The sequence below is a fragment of the Solenopsis invicta genome, chromosome 1 (assembly GCF_016802725.1).
Source record: "Solenopsis invicta isolate M01_SB chromosome 1, UNIL_Sinv_3.0, whole genome shotgun sequence".
In the NCBI taxonomy this organism is placed as follows: domain Eukaryota; kingdom Metazoa; phylum Arthropoda; class Insecta; order Hymenoptera; family Formicidae; genus Solenopsis; species Solenopsis invicta.
In genome coordinates this window covers 23,064,610-23,083,029 of record NC_052664.1, presented here as the reverse complement: position 1 = coordinate 23,083,029, position 18,420 = coordinate 23,064,610, and the positions used below count along the sequence as shown (strand labels likewise).

Genomic DNA, 18,420 nt, shown 5'->3' with positions numbered 1-18,420 from the left:
AACATAAAATCAAGGCTTCTTGATCATCATGATAAAAGAGACAAAACTTTATCTCATTATATTTAACGAATAGACAGAAGGAAGAAAAAGAGAAAAAGAAGAATATAAAAGGTTGAAACTCTGAACCACTACCACCAAAGTGGATTATGACGTCAAAAGCGAGAAAGCGCAAGTAATATTTTCTTGCAATATATATCAAATAGAATATTTTTCTTTTCATCATTTACCATCGATAAAAACATGTCATAAAATATGTCATAAACTTCTATACTTTCATTCTTCTTCACAAATAAACAGATATATATTTATTTTGCATGTTCTCTTGGTTTATAAGTAAGATTAATTAAATTTTACAGTCGTTTATTAATTCGCAAAGTAAAATACAATTTGCAGGAAAAGAAACAGAATGTGTGTGCGTGTATGTGTGTGTGTGCGCGCGCGCGCGTGTGATTTTTCGACTCTGACGTCATAATCCAATATATGCAGGTCCGCAGGCAGGATCCAGAATTTTAATCGAAGCGCATCAAAGATAGATTTCATTACCTAATGTAAACTCAGGTCCCTTCCTGCACACCCTTTCACCATCCAAGCATTATATTAAATTTCATTTCGCCATTTTTATCAGATCGAATCACCGCTATTACTGGCAAGCTTCCAAGTCTCTCAGCCACAGCGAATCATCTTTTCACATGGAATAGGAAAGTCAGAAAACGGAAGGATACTCTGAAATTTTCCGATAACACGACAGAAAAATTTATAGCCAGATATCGATATCAGGCATTTTATTACTTCGAAATTTATCATTGTATTATAATAGCATAATAAATGCACACCAAAATATATGTGTAAATTTGAAATATCACAAAAAAAGATAAATAATGTATACATATGTCTGTTTATATCAGAACGTCTGCGTATAAGATATTTGTAAAATATTATGTAGACACTTTTTAAATATTCCATACAAATCGAGAAAAGTAAAACTTCGTCAATTTCATTCTCTATTCCAAACCTATTTCGGCTACATGCTAGCCCGCCTTAAGTGGTAGATAGAAAATGGGAATATATAGTGTGACGTTAAAAGGAAGAGTGAACTTTGCATCATAATGGCAAACAGCGAAGAACAATTTCTTTTGTATCGATCTATGCGAACGTGAGTTGCGACGTCAAGCGCATATTACAAGAAAATGCACTTAGAAAGTAAGTGATTGGAAAATCATTCGACATAAAGTTGGTATCAACTATTTAACTATAATATAAACATGACGATGTTTACATTACAGTTAAATAGTTGATACCAACTTTATGTCAAATAATTTTATAACTAATCACAATACAATAAAATATATTAAATTTGTTGTAATTTTGAGGATATTTGATTTCTATAATTATATTAATATTTTTACACTTTATGAATAATAATGTAATCAAATTTGATTACTGTGGACAGAGAATGAACAGTTAAAACGTCAGTCTTGTTTGTTCCATAGTGTAAAATAAACAATATTAATTGATAGATCTTAATATTATATGTGTCAATCTATACAACAATTTTATATATGTCAATCAACAACATTTTCTTTTAAATTTTTTCTTTGACATCAAATTCTTTTTTTAAATAAAGATTGTGTTTACACGATATAATAGATATCTAAATTTCAAAAGAAAGCATTAGTGAGAAAATAGACAACTAAGAATGTAAGCCCACAATCGCATGAAAATTGCATCAAGCAAAAGAGGCTTTGTTGCAAATGACAAATTGATGCACGAATTTACTAAAAACTATCTCGCGTGTTACTTTTAAGACTGTCGGTATTGTACTCTTTCATTTGCTTGCGATACCTCAGTAAATTAATCAATTAATTCGCCGACGGTTTTAAGTAGAATTTAATTATTTATCTCATTATTTATCTATTTTTATATATATGTAAAAAATAAAATTATTTCACAAACGTCATAACAAGAATGCTATAGTTAATGTGCACGTTTTATATAAAAAAGAAGCGTTATATAAAAAACGTTTATTAAAATTTGTTTTTGCACGGTATCGAAATTGTATTTTAAAAACGCGAACATATTCTGAACTATATCAACTTGCTTTTGCATTCGTGAGTTGTGACATCCTCGTTACTACAATTCGTCTCTTATATTTGCCGTGAAAAATCTGAATCCAAGAAAAAAATGAGAAAACTTAATTGAAAAACTTTTTACCGGTTTGGGTGGCTAGCGCGGGTATCGCCATCATTAGTAAATCGCAAAAAATTTCAAGACCTATCATAAAATCCGCAAACTCAATAACCGAACAAATAAAGCAAATAAAAATAAATCTGTTCACGCGTCTCCTAATTTGCTTAAAACATTAAAAATGTATACATTAAAAACATTAACAAATTAGTATTTTGTTGGCAAAAAGAATGTGAGAAACAAATGCCAATATCTTTCATCCATTTAACTCTTGTCAAAATGATTAAAATCTAATTGCCAATAATATAAATTCGCAATAATTGAAAATGCAAAAGTATAAAAAACTTAAAAACATTTGTTGCAGTATTCGTTTTCTTAATATATCGTAATAGATGTTAATCGATAAAATGTATTAATATATTGCATAATCAAAATTAGCCAGAACAAAAATAACCGTAACTTGTCATTATTTAATGTTGCAGTACCGCAACAACATGCAAATTCTCTGCTCATCAACATTAAAACTGATTCCGCAATAGTGCCTAGCGCAATAATTTATCAAACGATTACATTGCATTGCGCGTTTATCTATCTTTATTATACCTATCATGCAACATCCTAGAGCGGTCGTATTAACTTCTTTACACTAATTACGTACGAATTTATTTAATTGAAATTAATAGTTAATAAATCAACGATGTAAAAAATGTGACAGATTTTTATCATGTAATTGATAACGATGAAAAAAAATATTAAGGCGTAAAAGAATGTTTATTCTATAATTTTTACTCGAAATGATATGTTAACTATTTAGTGTTTATATTAGCATACAGATTGTATTGTATTGTATAATACAAAAACGTAATTTAAATAATTATATATAGGAATATGATATATGAGATAAGCAGATTTTTAACAGAGATAGGAGATGTGATTTTTGCACTCTAAAAAGTCGATTGCAAAATGTAATTCTCGGAGTCAAGAGATCAATTTCATTTGTCGAAAAAGATTCATATACATAAAAAGATACGTAACTGTTTTAATTTAATAAATAACACCGTTATAATGTTTTTCAGGCACAATAAACTCGATAAACCGTCTGAAAGTAAAAATAAAATCTAACATAAAAGTGCGCTCCGCGAGATCAAATTATTTGCGTTTCTCATGCATATTTGATATTTAGAAGTAGCAGAATAAAATAGTGAAAAACTACATGTTTAGTCGAAAAACATTCACATTTCTCTTTTTTTCAATCTTTCCACGATTTTTTATCGTAAATATTAATTTAAAAATGTAATAACTTTATTCAGAAAAAATATTAAATTGTTAACAAAATATACTTTTTTTCATCATTTTGCTCTACTCTAATCACTTTAAGTTTATTTTTTAAATTCAACGACCAATTTTACAATAAAACATATTATTTGCAGACAATTGCAAAATTTCACTTCGCATCGCATTTGAAATGATCCAGTATAAACTTTTATATTAGATTTCGTCTCTATTTTTTTTAAACACAGCAAATTTTTTGTGCGTAAAAAAATCATTTTTGTTATACTGTATAATAATGTAATAAAAATCATATTATTCTTAAAATAATTTTTTATATCATATTAAACAATTTTTTTACTTTGCGATAATTTCAATATTAATATTTTAATAAGTAATATAATAGAATAGAATACAATGTTAATGGATAATAAAAACAAGTAATGAGTTTACGTAATTAGATAAACTAATTTAATTTATTAATTATAGTTGTCCCTATATGTGCAGCCATAATAGTAAGGCCAGTGTACCTTGATATATTACGTTCCAAGCTTTTTGCTACGTGTGCAAGGACGGCAAAAGCAAACACAGAAGTGATTGTGACGCGTAGCAATCTCTATGACATCCGGTATACCTGAATAACTAGATGTAAAATTTTCTTATAGAATAATAAGTAATACTAGACTATTAAAATCGAATGCAGAAACAATTTCCAATAAAGTCTTTCAAGTATTTCGAAATATAGAATTGCGCAAGCATATCCCGTTCCCTTCGGGCGTGATTATAAATATACCACACAGATTTTTTACTAATAACAATTAACAAAGAAAATTACTAAAATAAGAAAGACAAGAAGATAAAAAAGATTATCGACGCGAATAAACTCGGTCGAATGCACAGGAACGAGAGGACGACGGGGTCAGGAACGGACATAAAAATAACGATATTAAAGAATTAAAGAATTGTTCGTGTCTGAACTGATTTTGGCAATGTTAAAAATAAGAATAAACCGGTTATTTAATAAACTATAGCACAGCATTGTACAAGAATTTTCTTTTATAATGCAATACTCGAATGTATCAAACTGTTTGGATGCTTTATTAAAAAATCTTTAAATAATCAAAAGATCAATTTTATCTTTTGCGTACGATAAAAAGATAGAAGGTAGTACTTGCAATTTTAAATTTAAAGCTAAAATTGTTAAATAATTTTTACAACTATCAACTACGTATAAATATCATTATTCTGCTGAAGATTCCACTCAGAAAAGTTTATAGATACTAAAAATCAAAGTAAAGAAAAAATACGCGCGTACAGAACGCTTAAATGCGTTAATAATGTTACAATGTTATTTAATAGTGACTCGTGAAAATCCAAAAATTATTGATAAAAATATCGAAAAAGCAATTATAACATTACACCTCACTTTATAAAAAGAATCAAATGAAATTCTATATAGCTGATAAAATACATTGATTTGTTTATCTATTTACGTTTGAGTTTATCAACGTTACGCTTTAATTAACAAACGCTACAAAGGAAGAGAAATAGTTCAAGCGCGAGCGTCACGTGCGCGTACACAGAGCTTCATAATGTGAGCTTAAATTCCGGTAGAACAGACCCATGATGGGATTCCGGTTTTGGCGCAGCAACGTATGACATGCGTTATCAACATCGCTGACAAGGCACCGAGTTGAGAGTGACGATAACGCGGTTAGAGGAGGAGAGCAAAGGTACGTAGTTGATTTAGGATGATCATGAATACGAGCGAGTATCGTTTAGTCAGCATTCAACTCCCGACGATGAATTAACCGCGTCGCAGGTCGCGGTTAGGAACGTGCCGCGTCCCGGAAAAGTACCAACGGCAATACGGCTATGCAATTTTCCGTTGCATCGTCGGACGGACGCGGGGCGCCGTCTGGACGCCCGTAATCACCCCACCTCCGCAGACCCGGTATCTATGCTTTTTCGCGGCGAGTCTCACGCATGAATGCGCGCGAATGCACAACGTGCAGTTTAGTCACGAATTCATAAATCGTACAATATGAGAAAGCTCTACCGCGGGATAGCTATATACGGGATTTTCCGGAATATCCTATATGACACGGCGATGCGCATGCAAATTTTTTACGCGTAATTTTTGCGCGCTCACTCGCGATGTCTCACCAAAATTTGATTTGAGGTTTAATCACGCAGCTGTAGTAATCTTGAAGCAAAATAAGATCAAGCTTCAACATAAGCTAACGAAATAAACGCGCACTGTACGTAAATATACGTGCGCTGAATTTGTTTTATAGATACCAGGTTAATTCGGGATCAAGCCGAGTCGAGTAACGTTGAAAATCAGACGTATCTATTATGACAAGTGAAAATCTGAGTTTCAATTTCAGAGAAATTCAATTTACGCTGATATCTCAATAAACGCAATTTACTTTCGATTAGCTTTCGTAGTGGAATAACGCGGATTAAAATCGGCCAATCTAGATGCACGACGAGGAATATCATAAAATCTGAACAAAATTGTGAAGCTGGTTAAAACAAAATTACAGCCGTTTTACTATGTCATTTACCGTAACGAATCTCAATTTTTGATTTAACATTGCACAACGATAAAGGAACTCTGAAGAATCGTTATGAGCGTCGCGCACATGTTAGAAATAATAATAGCCTATAACCGCACGGAATTTAATATAGGAAACAAAAATTAAATTGCGCTTCCAACCTATTGTGGAATCTTTATCGTGCCTCGATATCTTTTGAGGCATCTAACTCATCTAACAATAAGTCGCTAAACCAATAAATAGCGGTGAGAACACCAGTAAATTAAAAATATCGCGCAAAATCTTGCTTGAAACAAATAAAAATTCTCGATTCATTAAAATATATCATTTATCGTATACATATTAGTCTGATAATCTGAATTAAAATAAAATAAATTCCTAATCCAAGTGAGGTGAGTCACTTGGAATCCTTTAAATTAATAAATTCGTAAAGTGCAAGTATTATTTCAAATCAAATTCAAATTTGTGATAGTTTTATTTCTTCATGCCATCGTCTCAGTCTAATGCTAAAATCGAACAAAACCAAAAATTAAAAAAAACCCACAATTACTTAATTTAAAAAATAACATATTCATTAGCTGTTCCAAAGCCATTTGATATACAGATATCATTTCATAATTCAAGGACATTCTTCATTCAAAAATTCTAATAAAATTACTAGTAATTTGTACGCATTCAATTTCCTTTTTATCAAATATATTATCTTCACATAATTAAATAGATTTCGCTACAAGTTTACACAAGATTGAGTTGCGCCAGTTGCTATGTGTGTGTGCGTGTGCATATGTGTGCAAAGAAAATATACAAGAAAGGAAGATTATTATAACATGCTCGTTAATAAACTTGGCTGCAAAAAAATGCAAAATTTTGAATTTATAACATTTCTTTAGTAAATATCTACATTTTGCAAATATTCTATTTATTTTTAATTATTTGGCTGACAATTTATTTAAAGGTTATATGAATTTTTATATTCATAAAAATATTTTAAATGATAATTAAAGATGAAAATGATAAGTTAAATTACAATATTACAGCAATTTATAAAACATTTAACTCAGATTCGTCATTGTTTGTCTTTCTTTAGTTACAATATTATACAAAAAAAGCATTATACAAAAAAAATATATTTTATTTGAAAATTTTAACGAAAAACCTTGAAGTCTCATTCTTTGCAATGCCTCGCCAATAAAACAACTACGTATATTACGTGATGTTTTCCTTGAAACCTTCAACTTTGCATATCATATTTGCATGAATTGATTAAAGGGCGAAACCTTGTATAATGAACCAAATATAAATAAAGGAATTTCCTTTTGCAAAAATCGCGCCTGTTTCAGCTCTTTAACTTTTCAATATACCGACATTTCCAAATCGTCTTGCCACAAACACACATGCTTAGGCGAACAAAAAAATACCGCGAATAAATATTTCTGAACTCAATTTCCTTCGTGCCATACTATCAGACAATGTGTTTACCACGTAATAGAGACAAGAACGTCAGATTCGCAAAAGAGATTATACTCGAGAGGATATCGATCGGCGTCACGTGTGATCTTCGCCTACACGCCACGTTTACACCGAGGTATTCTCGTTTATTGAGAGTCTCGGCCCTTTTCTCTCAGCCCCACCAACAACCCTCTCGTCAAGATAAATAAGTTCTTTCCTCATAAATAATCGGTAACGAAGCACTCTGTCTTTTTTTATCGTTGCTCCGCGCGGCAGAGGCTCACAGTAAAGGTGAAATTCGCTGACTATGCGGGCGTCAGTCGTAAATTTTATCCGCGAAATTAAACATTTTCTTAGGCCGCGGGATGCAGGAAGACGTATAGTCGGGCATTTACAGTTCCGTAGAAATGACCATTCTTCCTTTATTTTCGTCATGCATCAAGAAAAAAACTACGGCCGTTTTTTTTTTATTAAAACATTTTAGAAGTCGAAAGGTGCGACATGCATTCTTACAGAAAAATAATAAAAAATCTAAACAATTTATTCCTACTTTTTGCAACGGATATTATGCACTATTTTTGTGCTGTTTTATGATCTTACATTAAAAAGAAGGAGCATCGCAATAATTTAATTTGACAATCAATTTCCTCGACAATCATTAAATCACGTTCATTTTTACAATAAACAATTAAATGTAAACTTCAGCATTGTTCGCAATAATTGGTATTTTTTCACGTACGAATGTGCCAACGTGACATTTTAGACGTATAAAATTTCTCGTTTCGCTGAGCCTCCCACATTAATCCTCAACAATGCTTCTGAGTAAAGATCTTAAAAAGTATAAAAAATACAATATTATTTCAACGTCACAAGGCGATGCATTACGAAACCCTCTATAGAAATTCATTCTCAAAAGAATGGGCACGTATATTTCCTGACGCGATCGTCAGGCAGTTTGTTAAAATCAGAACTTACAACCATCAGTGGTAACAGCACGCGTCGCGTCAGACGCGCACGCGACAGGACGTACCGCACGGCGCGGCGCTACGCGGCGTCGCGACGCCGCGACGTGTCGCGTCGTGCCGGTCGAGCCGATGGACGATCGTCCTTTCGAGCGTCGCGAATCGGAGCGGATTGGAAACGCGAATCAGATTCGAGAAAATTGCGTCGATCGCGCCAGCTAGACGCTGGACGAGAGGCTGCAGGCCAGAAGGAGTCTCTCCGGCGACCATTCCGGAGCAGCGCGTGGCGAAAGAGGTTAAAATAAAAACGGGGAAGAAAAGAAGCAAAAGAGAGAAATGCATAAAGCAGCATTTTCTTACCTTCCTACGTCACGGCGAGATACACGCGAAATCCGTCCACGCCATTCTCTTTCTCTCTTTCTCTCTCTCTCTTTTTCTTGCTCTCTCTCTCTCTCTCTCTCTCTCTCTATCTCTCTCTCTCTCGAGCACAGCACCGCACTGCACCATACACAGAGCACTACTTGAGCAACACCTCTCTCCGCCGGTTGGTCGCTCTCTATCTCGTTCTATATTCCTCGTTCCTTCCGTCTACCTTTCTCCCCTTTCTATCTTGGTCCACCTGTCCGTTTCTCTCTCCCTCTTTCTATCTCGATCTATCTCTATCTGTCTGCCTGTCTCTCTCTCTCTCTCCCCCCCTCCTCCTCGGTCACGCCGGCAGGAGAAATCCTTCGTCGTCGTCGTCGTTGTCGTCGGCCTCCCTTTTCGACAGCACCTTCTCCTTGTTCTCGGGGGCGACGATCGGGGGCCGTGTCAATGAGCGCGAGACGCCGCGATCGGGAACGACGACGGGGATGACGATGATGACGGCGACGGCAACGGCGACGTCGCCGATGGCGAGGGCGACGCGAGACGTGATTAGGAGGAAGAGGAAGAAGAAAAGGAAGCGCCTCCCTGCGGCACGCGCGCGCGCGAGAGAGAGAGACGATCCAGCATCCAGCTACGCCCGTGACAGCGTCTGGGCAACTACTGAGGAGAGGATCTGCGCGGTTCCGGCGCAAGCTTTCGTTCCCGTTTTGACCAGACACGGCGCCACCGTGGACCACCCTTCTCGACAAGGGAGAGACGGAGAGAAAACCGATGGTCCGCCGAGGGGTGACATCACGCGCGACCCACGAGGATAAAGACACGCGCGCGCGTTTACGCTCCTACTCCGACACGGGGGTTACGGACAGTCCCAATGAGATACTGCGATATTAGAAAATATAGGTATATCCTCTTTTCCCTTTTCGCACTTTCGTATCTTCACATCGACGTTTACTTATCGATACTACAGGTGATATCGATATTTTATAGGGACATTGCTATCAACATCCCACGTCAAGGCTATCTTTTCTCATTGTTTCTAAATCTTTTCAGAATGACAACGTACTCCCCCGTAAGCTTTATTTGTAATGTGACTTTTTTCATCACAAAGTCGTCTTTTGATATGATGTAATAAATACGTTTGTTATGCAATAATTTAACGTTATTTTGAAATTTTTCATCATTCGATGTCATACAGTATAGCAAAAACATTGCAAAACATTACTACAATGTTTCAACAATATTGCAGCAACGATAAAATGTTCACTTAAGAAATATTGATACGTCGATACAATATTGCAGCAACGTTAATAAAATATTAATATACATGTTGCTGCAATGTTGCTGAAACATTGCAACAATATTTTACAATGTTTTTGCTATGTTATGCTGTATGGCTTGATATTTATAAAAATATTCCGCAATTTTTTATGTTTAAACGAGCATTGACACAGTCCATAATTTTTTTTATATTTTAAATGAAAATCTCTAAATTATATAATTATCTAATTATACACTTCCATTCTTTACATAAGAAAAGAAAGACTTATCAACACTTCTCTAAAAGCAACTTATTTATTTATATCAATCTCGATTAGACTGTCTCTAATAAAATTTAAGAATTTAACTTTCACGTTTCTATTTCTCTTTGCGGAGAAATGACACAGACATCGTAAATGTATCTTTCTGAAATAATTCAATACATCATGTTACTTTAAATTGACATAAAGACGAAGGTATAGACGACCAGATTTCATTGCACTGAAATTTAAATTTATCATTGTCGTGTAAACATCAGTAAGGACTATGAAATGTATCAGCACTCAGCTTAAAATTTCATTTAATTAAAGTTTGTCGAGAAAAGTTTGCTGCGCTTCCAGATGCAATGCCGATTGGGGCCGCGAAGATTACACCGGTGAGATAACACGGTATCTCGGCGAGATGAGTTTCGCACGGTCGATACTGCGTTACATATCAAAGGCGACGTATTAACAGACCACCGATACTGATATCGTACGTCGTTAAAAAGGGGAGGCCCGCCCTTTACCCATCGGGAAACGATCGTCAGTAAATTCGACAAGCTACGTGACGGGGCCACGTTACAATTTACGGTTGAGAACCAACGTATAAATGGCAACGAATGGACGATATTTTCGCGGAACGACATCGTGATCGGAATCGCGAGCCAATCAAAATTTTTTTTCTACATAATATAATTTACATCTGACATAATTAATTTAATTCGTCAAATTTATTTGATCATTATTTAACCAAACTTTAGTTGATTTCACCAAACATTTGTCTCATTGTCAATGTGGGAGAAGCCGTGTACTTACATATATATATTTATGCAAATCATAATTTTTGATCAATATCAACTATCTTTAATGGATTACTTTTTTCTTCCGGCCAAATTGGTCTTATCTTTCGTTAATCCTGGCCAAATTTATTCTGGCTGTATGTCAACTATTATAAATAATTCGAGTAATGACGAATCGAATAAGATTGCATTTTAAAAAATTAAAATTTTTTAATATATTTATCATATACAGAGTTGAGTGTATTCTAAAGAAAAAAAAATTACAAAAAATTACAAAAAATCATATTTAATGATATAATTAATACTTTAAATATAATTTTTAAAGTCGATTACTTATTTCCTTAGAATTTCATGTCATTAGTACTCGGGAGTCTGTTCCCCCGAGTACTTGAACTATATAATAGCTGGAAATGTGATCAGATCAGCTATTTATATTTCTAGCCTGTAAGAATATAATAATACACCGGAAGTTTAAATAAAAAGAGTATTCATAATTAGATATATGATTATGACATATTGATACAACGATACATAATAAAAAAAAAAAAAACAATACATGATTTTTACTATTAAGCTCTGAAATCTTATTTTTGAATTACAAATATGTTTTAGACCGATAGTGTAACAACACAATGATAATAGTAAGAAAGCCTTCTTTCGGTCGCAGCTAGGTCTTAGTCCTAATATTTATTCGTGTGATTTTATATACTTCTTCGAATTCAACCAGAATGTGCGCCGAATTAATTCCGGTCGTGACACAGCATGTCGAATAGGAATTAGTAATATCACTATTTATATTAAATTGATTAACTTAATATAACAATTTTTTTTTTAATTAATTCTCTTATTCGATGTGTCACGAAGAAATCACTCTTAACTATATTCGTGAATATTTTTTTCAAAATCTTACTTTCCTGTATCGTAATAATAATTTTATTTAATGAGAAAGTTGTACGTACAAACACTAATAAAATATTTAATGACATTTCTATCAAACAGACAAAAATAGTTCTACGATAATCGTTTTTATATTACCGTTTCTTCGACTTTCAATGATTTCTATGACAAATTTTAATAAAATCATATTTTTAATTCATTATTGAACAGTTTGTACTCTATCCTCCTCCGCAATGTACCACCGAAAAATTCATCATCGTCTCTTCTCTACATGCTTCCCACTCGATTTCTTGTTGCAACAAAGTTTCGAACAGCATTTTTTAATACGTCTGCAGCAAATTTCCGACATTACCTATGAGCTTTAGATCTAAAGCAACTTTTTCGTGGCACGTACAAAAGACATTGCTTGTTACGTAATTCGCGAAATAACGTTTCATCTATATCGACTCGATAGATACAGGTCCGACAGTAAGAAATGCAATGTCTAAAAGTGATCGGTTAAAACTTAATAATAATAATAATCATGAATGATTTAATTAGTTACAGAAAAATAAATCAATTATTAATTTAAAAAATAATAATCGATCGTTAATTACACATTAATTTGTAACCATATTTAAAATTTATGTTCACATAATTATATTTATAATTATATATATTAATTATTTTTGTAATTTTTAAGTGTAATTATTAATCACAAAGTTAATAAAATTTGTTCCAACACTGTAGAACATATAAATTAATATTTTATAAATTCTTTAATTTAACCTTGGTTGGATTCATCATCACTCGAACCAGATCTCAAATCATATGAAGAGTTCAAAAAACGTGATGCTCACAAGAGATTCAACAAGAATAAATAATTTTTATAGCAATTATGTGATGTCTGATTTCTATTTCACTATACATTTGGTAGTTATTACCAAACGTTTTCTGCGGTATACTTTACACGCACATCCGAACCGATCGTGTTTAATTGGGTACTTGGATTTGCCTTCAAACTTGTCTGGGTCTACTGAAAAAGAGTTTGACAATAGTTATGAAAGATATGTTGAGTAAAATGATAATACCAATTAAACATTTGTGTAATTAATATGACCAAAAATATTTTTACTCCTTTGAATATTTAGCAAGTATTATCAAATTTAGTAATTTACAAAATGTTTAGAAAAGTAAAATTTTTGATTATATTAATCAAATATTTAATTATTTAGTTTTATTTCACCCATCATTGAAGCTATTATCAAACTTCTTTTTCAGTGTTCCTCTCTTTGATCTTTCACAAAACATTGCACAACATTGAAAGCAGAAATTAAAAAATTGATGATTTTGACTCACCGACCTGATGCGCAACGAGCGGAGTTAATCAGCCACGAAGCTGCGATGATACTGTAACACACAAATATATAAGAGATAATTAAAACTGTGCTCAAAATAATCAATATTTCAAAATTAAATTTTACATGAATTCTTTCTTTAAGTTTTTTTTTTAATTTATTGGGATAAAATTAAATAAGAAAGAAAAAGACTATAAATTTTATATAAATAAAAAATTATATTTACCCCAAGGTTGCTCCGCTGAGGCCCGATGCCTCTCCCAGGCCATCTCCTCCTCTCAGAATACTTGAATAGGCAAACCTCTTCCTTCTTCTCTTTCTTCTGTTGCACACTCGCGAAAAACACTCGCGACACTATACTAAAATCGCCCGCGGACTATCATTTACAAGAGTCTAACTTCAATAACTTAAACGGCACTCGCAAAATATTAAAACGTGCGACGCGACGAACAGACTGCGGTTCGTTTCTTTTATAATTCGGCGACAATGGATGATTTGTCTTCCTCTCGTCGATTTCCATTTCGGAGAATATCTGTAGCATAAGATGCCGATATACTTTGATTAGACTAGGTACGTTATACACACTGTATATGTTACAAATATTTTAACTTACATCATGATTTGTCACTCGAATCTGATTTTAAAAACATATCATGAGAAATTGACAAAGAGTGATGTGAGATTTAAAAAAAGTAAATAACTTTTATTGCAATTTTGATATTTTTACTTTATCGCGCAATACATCTATATTTTTATGACACATATTAAGATATGTATTTTTTAAATTTTGTTTAAATAATGTTATAAAAATTATTATTTATAATGTTTGTAATATCTATTACGTTAAAAATAGATATTAATTAAAATTAATTAAAATCTAATGTCGTTATTGTCAAAAAAATTTTTTTGTAGACAAAAATAACTTTAACAAAATGCAGAATACAATTTATAAGATCTCTCATCACACATTATTGTTTTATTCTTTATAAAACCAATTTATTAATCTATTAAATAAATAAGCTACAAAACTCTATGTTAAAATTGGTAATTTAAAATACAATAACAATTAATTATTTAATAATATATAATAACTTATTCTATTTAAAATAAATTAGTTGCAATGTACATTATTATAATATTTCTTGTTTTTTTATAAGGAAGGACAATGTTTTTAATTATTTACTATATTTTAAAAATGTTCACTAATTTGTATATTATTTTTTGCAACAATTTATAAAATATTCAATCTTAAACAAATATTTGGAAAAGAAATTAAAGAAAATATATACCTAAATCGTTTAATGATTTTATCTCTAATAACATTTTTATTTCAGTTATATAATATATAAATATCTTGAACTAATCTTTTTTTTAATTTTTATAAATAATTTTATATTTTTAAAATAACAATATTTTAATTGTAATACAATTTTATTTCTTAAATTATTTGTGATTTGTACTTTGATAATTTTAATTTAACAACGACCTAACTATTTTAATAATATTTCTTTATGTCTGAAACTATTTTTATTAAGATATAAAATATAAATATTTTTCAAATTTCATTGTTTCTAATAATAAAGAATCTTTACTTTAATTAACTTTGTTCAAACTTAACAATTTAATTATTTTTTTATTATATTTCAGGCAAATAATATAATCATTAAAATCCATTTTCTCTGTGCGTACGTACCTGTGCGAGTGTAATCTCAAGCACAATAACACAAAAAATAGCAATTGATGAGAAACAAGTCCAAGGTTAAATATTTTCTATAATGTTTTAAAAACTTATCCATTTTACAGTAGCAAATCTATGAAGTTTTTACTTATTTTAAGTGTAATTATAATTTATTTTTATACGATTATTATGCGATATATACATTTATATGTGTATGATTTAATAGATTTTCATAGATTCCTTATTTTATTATTTATATATACTTTTTCTATTACCTACTGTCCGATGCGCAACAATGGAGTTGTCAGCAACGTAGCTACAATGAATCTGTAACATAGAAACACAAGATTCAAATTAATAATGTATCATTTAAAAGAATCAATGATTCATCATAATTTTATACGCACAAAATTTTTCAATTGCTTTTCAATGAAATACTTATTAAAATAATTATTTAATTTTAAAGACCTAATAAAAATAAAATTTTTATCAACTTTCAAATTAAAATTCTTTAATTGTTATTTTAATTATTATTTTTAAATCGTCGAAATAAAATAAATACAAAGGAAAGGCTAATGCAAATAAATAATAATGTCTACCACTATGTTGCTCCACCGATGGCTCTCCTAAGCTTTCTTCTCCGGCTTTGAAATTGTTAATTTAATCTCTTTTCTTCCTTCTTCTCACAAGTTGTCAGTTGCGATGCTATTCGTTTCGAAGCAGATCTGTCTCGCATCCGCCACGTAATATAAACGTGAATACAATTAATACAATCTCTTCGTTTTCTGAAGTTAACTTGACGAGCGTCGCGACGGCAGTATACATTTCGATCTTCGTTCCAATAAGTATTACGAAATACGCGTTCGAGCAAATTATCAGCGTACGAATGCCACTTCTTTTTTTTCAATATATTAGATATCATATAAAGCATAATATTAACATAAGTGTCGTTTACCAATTAAAATCGCGATACCATTCATTCCGGAATCATTTCGTCCCGTGTCTTGTAAAAGTGTCCAGCGCATTCTGTAAATATAAATGCAATTACAATAGCGAAGCGGTTTCATCTCCCGCGTAATTGATGCGCCACGAGCGTCACGGTGTGCGACGACGCTATTAAGTTATAACCTTCGTTCGAACGAGTATTGTGAAATATGCATTCAAACGTATTACTAGCGTACAAATTCCGGATCTATTACGCGACTATTAGATATAATATGAAAACGTAACGTTGACGCTTACCTATTAAACAAGCTGCGACGCCACTCGCTCAGGTTCCGATTCGTCCCGCGCCCGCCGCGTTCTGCAATCAGACGTGAATACGAGACAAGATGGCGAGCCGGCTTCGTTTCCGCGCGCGCGGTCAACTTTACGCGTCAGGATCGACGCCGCGCCGCGCGCCGCGCCCGTGCTACATACAGCCATCGAATCTACATTACGCAATGATCGAATTGACAGTAAATATCAATGCGAGTTGAGTTTCGCTCACCTGTTGAAAGCTTTGCGCTGCCACTCGTTCCGGAGCCGGTCCGTCCTGCGTCTGCCGCGTTCTGGAAAGGACGTGAATGCAGTCAACATAGCGTGAAACGGCTTCGTCTTTCTCGCGCGGTCAACTTCACGCGTCAAGATCGACACTACGTATCCCGTACTCTTTGCGTTCATGCATTTTTCACATTACGATGCAAATTATTGTTATTTTGTGTTTTATGAAAACATGTCTCAGATTATAATAACTTTTAAAAATAAAAATAAAAAATATAAGATAGAATCCGAATCCCCTTACACGACATCGACGCTCTACACGACGTCGATCGATATCGATTAGATCGATATAAATTAGATCGATTGTTTTTGGGCGCGGAACAGTCGAAAGCTGTCAAAAGACCGGACGAATATTTCAGAGGAATTGTTGAATATTTGTGTAAGCATTGGGCTACGTGCACATAAGAAATGGTGTCATTATTGTCAAAACACTTGCTTTTAATCAGTGAGATTAATTTGTTCCTTTTTAAGTACGATTACATCAGACATAACCTCAAATATAAGAGGTTATAGTTATAAACATTGGTTATTTATTTCTAATATATGTAATTATATTTTATCTATTTTAACTATATATTTTTTTTATCTCTTTATCGATTGCCATACCTTATACATTACATGCAATCTTATTTTCTTATTTTTTAGAAAAATGGTTGTAAGACAATATCAAGAGAAACTTAAATATTTGAAAAAAATTAATTATTATTGTTGGAAAATCAAACAAGGCTTTTAACCAAACATGGTGATAAGCTTTTTCTTCTTTTATTTCACATGAATGTAAAAATGGGTATTAACTATAGCTATGCTTCAATATATTTTACGAAATATGCTTCAACGTGCACTATTAAAAACAAAAATTTATAGTTTACATTACATCCCAAACAGCACCATGTCTAAAATTAGCACATTAGACGTCTTAAAAACGACTTAAAATTGTTTTTATGTTGTTTCATGTTGATTTTGAATTGTATGCTTTTTAAGATATATTATAAATTTTCAATACTATAATATTAATACATATTGAAACACAATCTAAATGTCATTTTAACCAACTTTAATGAATCGCAATTGAGTTAACTATCAATTATAAAGTTAATTGGAGTTGGTTATAGTAGTCTTAAGAAGCATATATAGATATGAATGCAATTCAAAAATTTTAAATGTTTATTAATGTTGTTTATATATTTATCTTATTGTATAAACAAACTGATTTAAGGTTGAATGAATTTTTTATGTGAACAACACATTGGAGCGTTTGATGAGTTGCGCAATGCATGTTGGTCAGATGCAGTTGGTGGTTTCCTTCCTGGGATGAAACAGATTGCTAACGTTTCAACACTGCCTGGAGAGTATTGTATGGAGATCCGTCGATGTACCAGATGTACTGGATATACCTTTACTATACAATATATCATGTTTTCTTATATTTTACAAATATGCAGAATTCAAAATAATTTGTGATAATTATCTCAAATGAATAAAATAACAAAAATAATGAATAAATTATTATATTTAGGCAATATGTATGGCGGCATTCGACATGAGCGACCAAAATCAATTGTATCACTTGGTGGTGTAAGGCTTTGATATTAATTGTGGTGTTCATCTATTACGAATAAATTTATTCAAGAGTGATGTTTTACCTGTGAAGGTAACTGATATTTTTTAATATTTATTTTTAATAATAAATGACATTTAAACTGATGGCAGATATGAACAATATAAGAATAAGGAAATATCATTTTTTTATCACAATGGATCTTTATGCTGAATAATATTTCTATATCAATTTTTAAATGTATTTTTACGCGCGTTTTATAAATTTTATGTCTTAATACAGATTATCAACCTTGATACA

General features: G+C 32.0%; 1 protein-coding gene and 1 long non-coding RNA gene across 3 annotated transcripts in view; both read right to left on the bottom strand.

The window, feature by feature from the left end:
• Positions 1-9,472, bottom strand: part of LOC105193257 (two pore potassium channel protein sup-9) — an 89,324-nt gene extending 79,852 nt beyond the window's left edge. Inside the window, exon 1 of the mRNA XM_011157634.3 lies at positions 8,786-9,472. The gene's annotated coding sequence lies outside the window, so the exon portion shown is untranslated. The remainder of the gene's footprint in view (positions 1-8,785) is intronic.
• A 3,534-nt stretch (positions 9,473-13,006) lies between these two features.
• On the bottom strand, positions 13,007-16,565 carry LOC113003162. 2 transcript variants are annotated; one of them, XR_005575213.1, is made up of 6 exons: positions 16,510-16,565; positions 16,263-16,323; positions 15,620-16,046; positions 15,296-15,347; positions 13,569-13,874; positions 13,007-13,394 (listed from the first exon to the last, which is right to left on the bottom strand). It is a non-coding gene; the product is annotated as an uncharacterized LOC113003162 (long non-coding RNA). The 2 variants fall into 2 exon arrangements; XR_005575211.1 differs by lacking the exon at positions 16,510-16,565 and having other exon boundaries at positions 16,263-16,455.
• Positions 16,566-18,420: the final 1,855 nt, after the last annotated feature.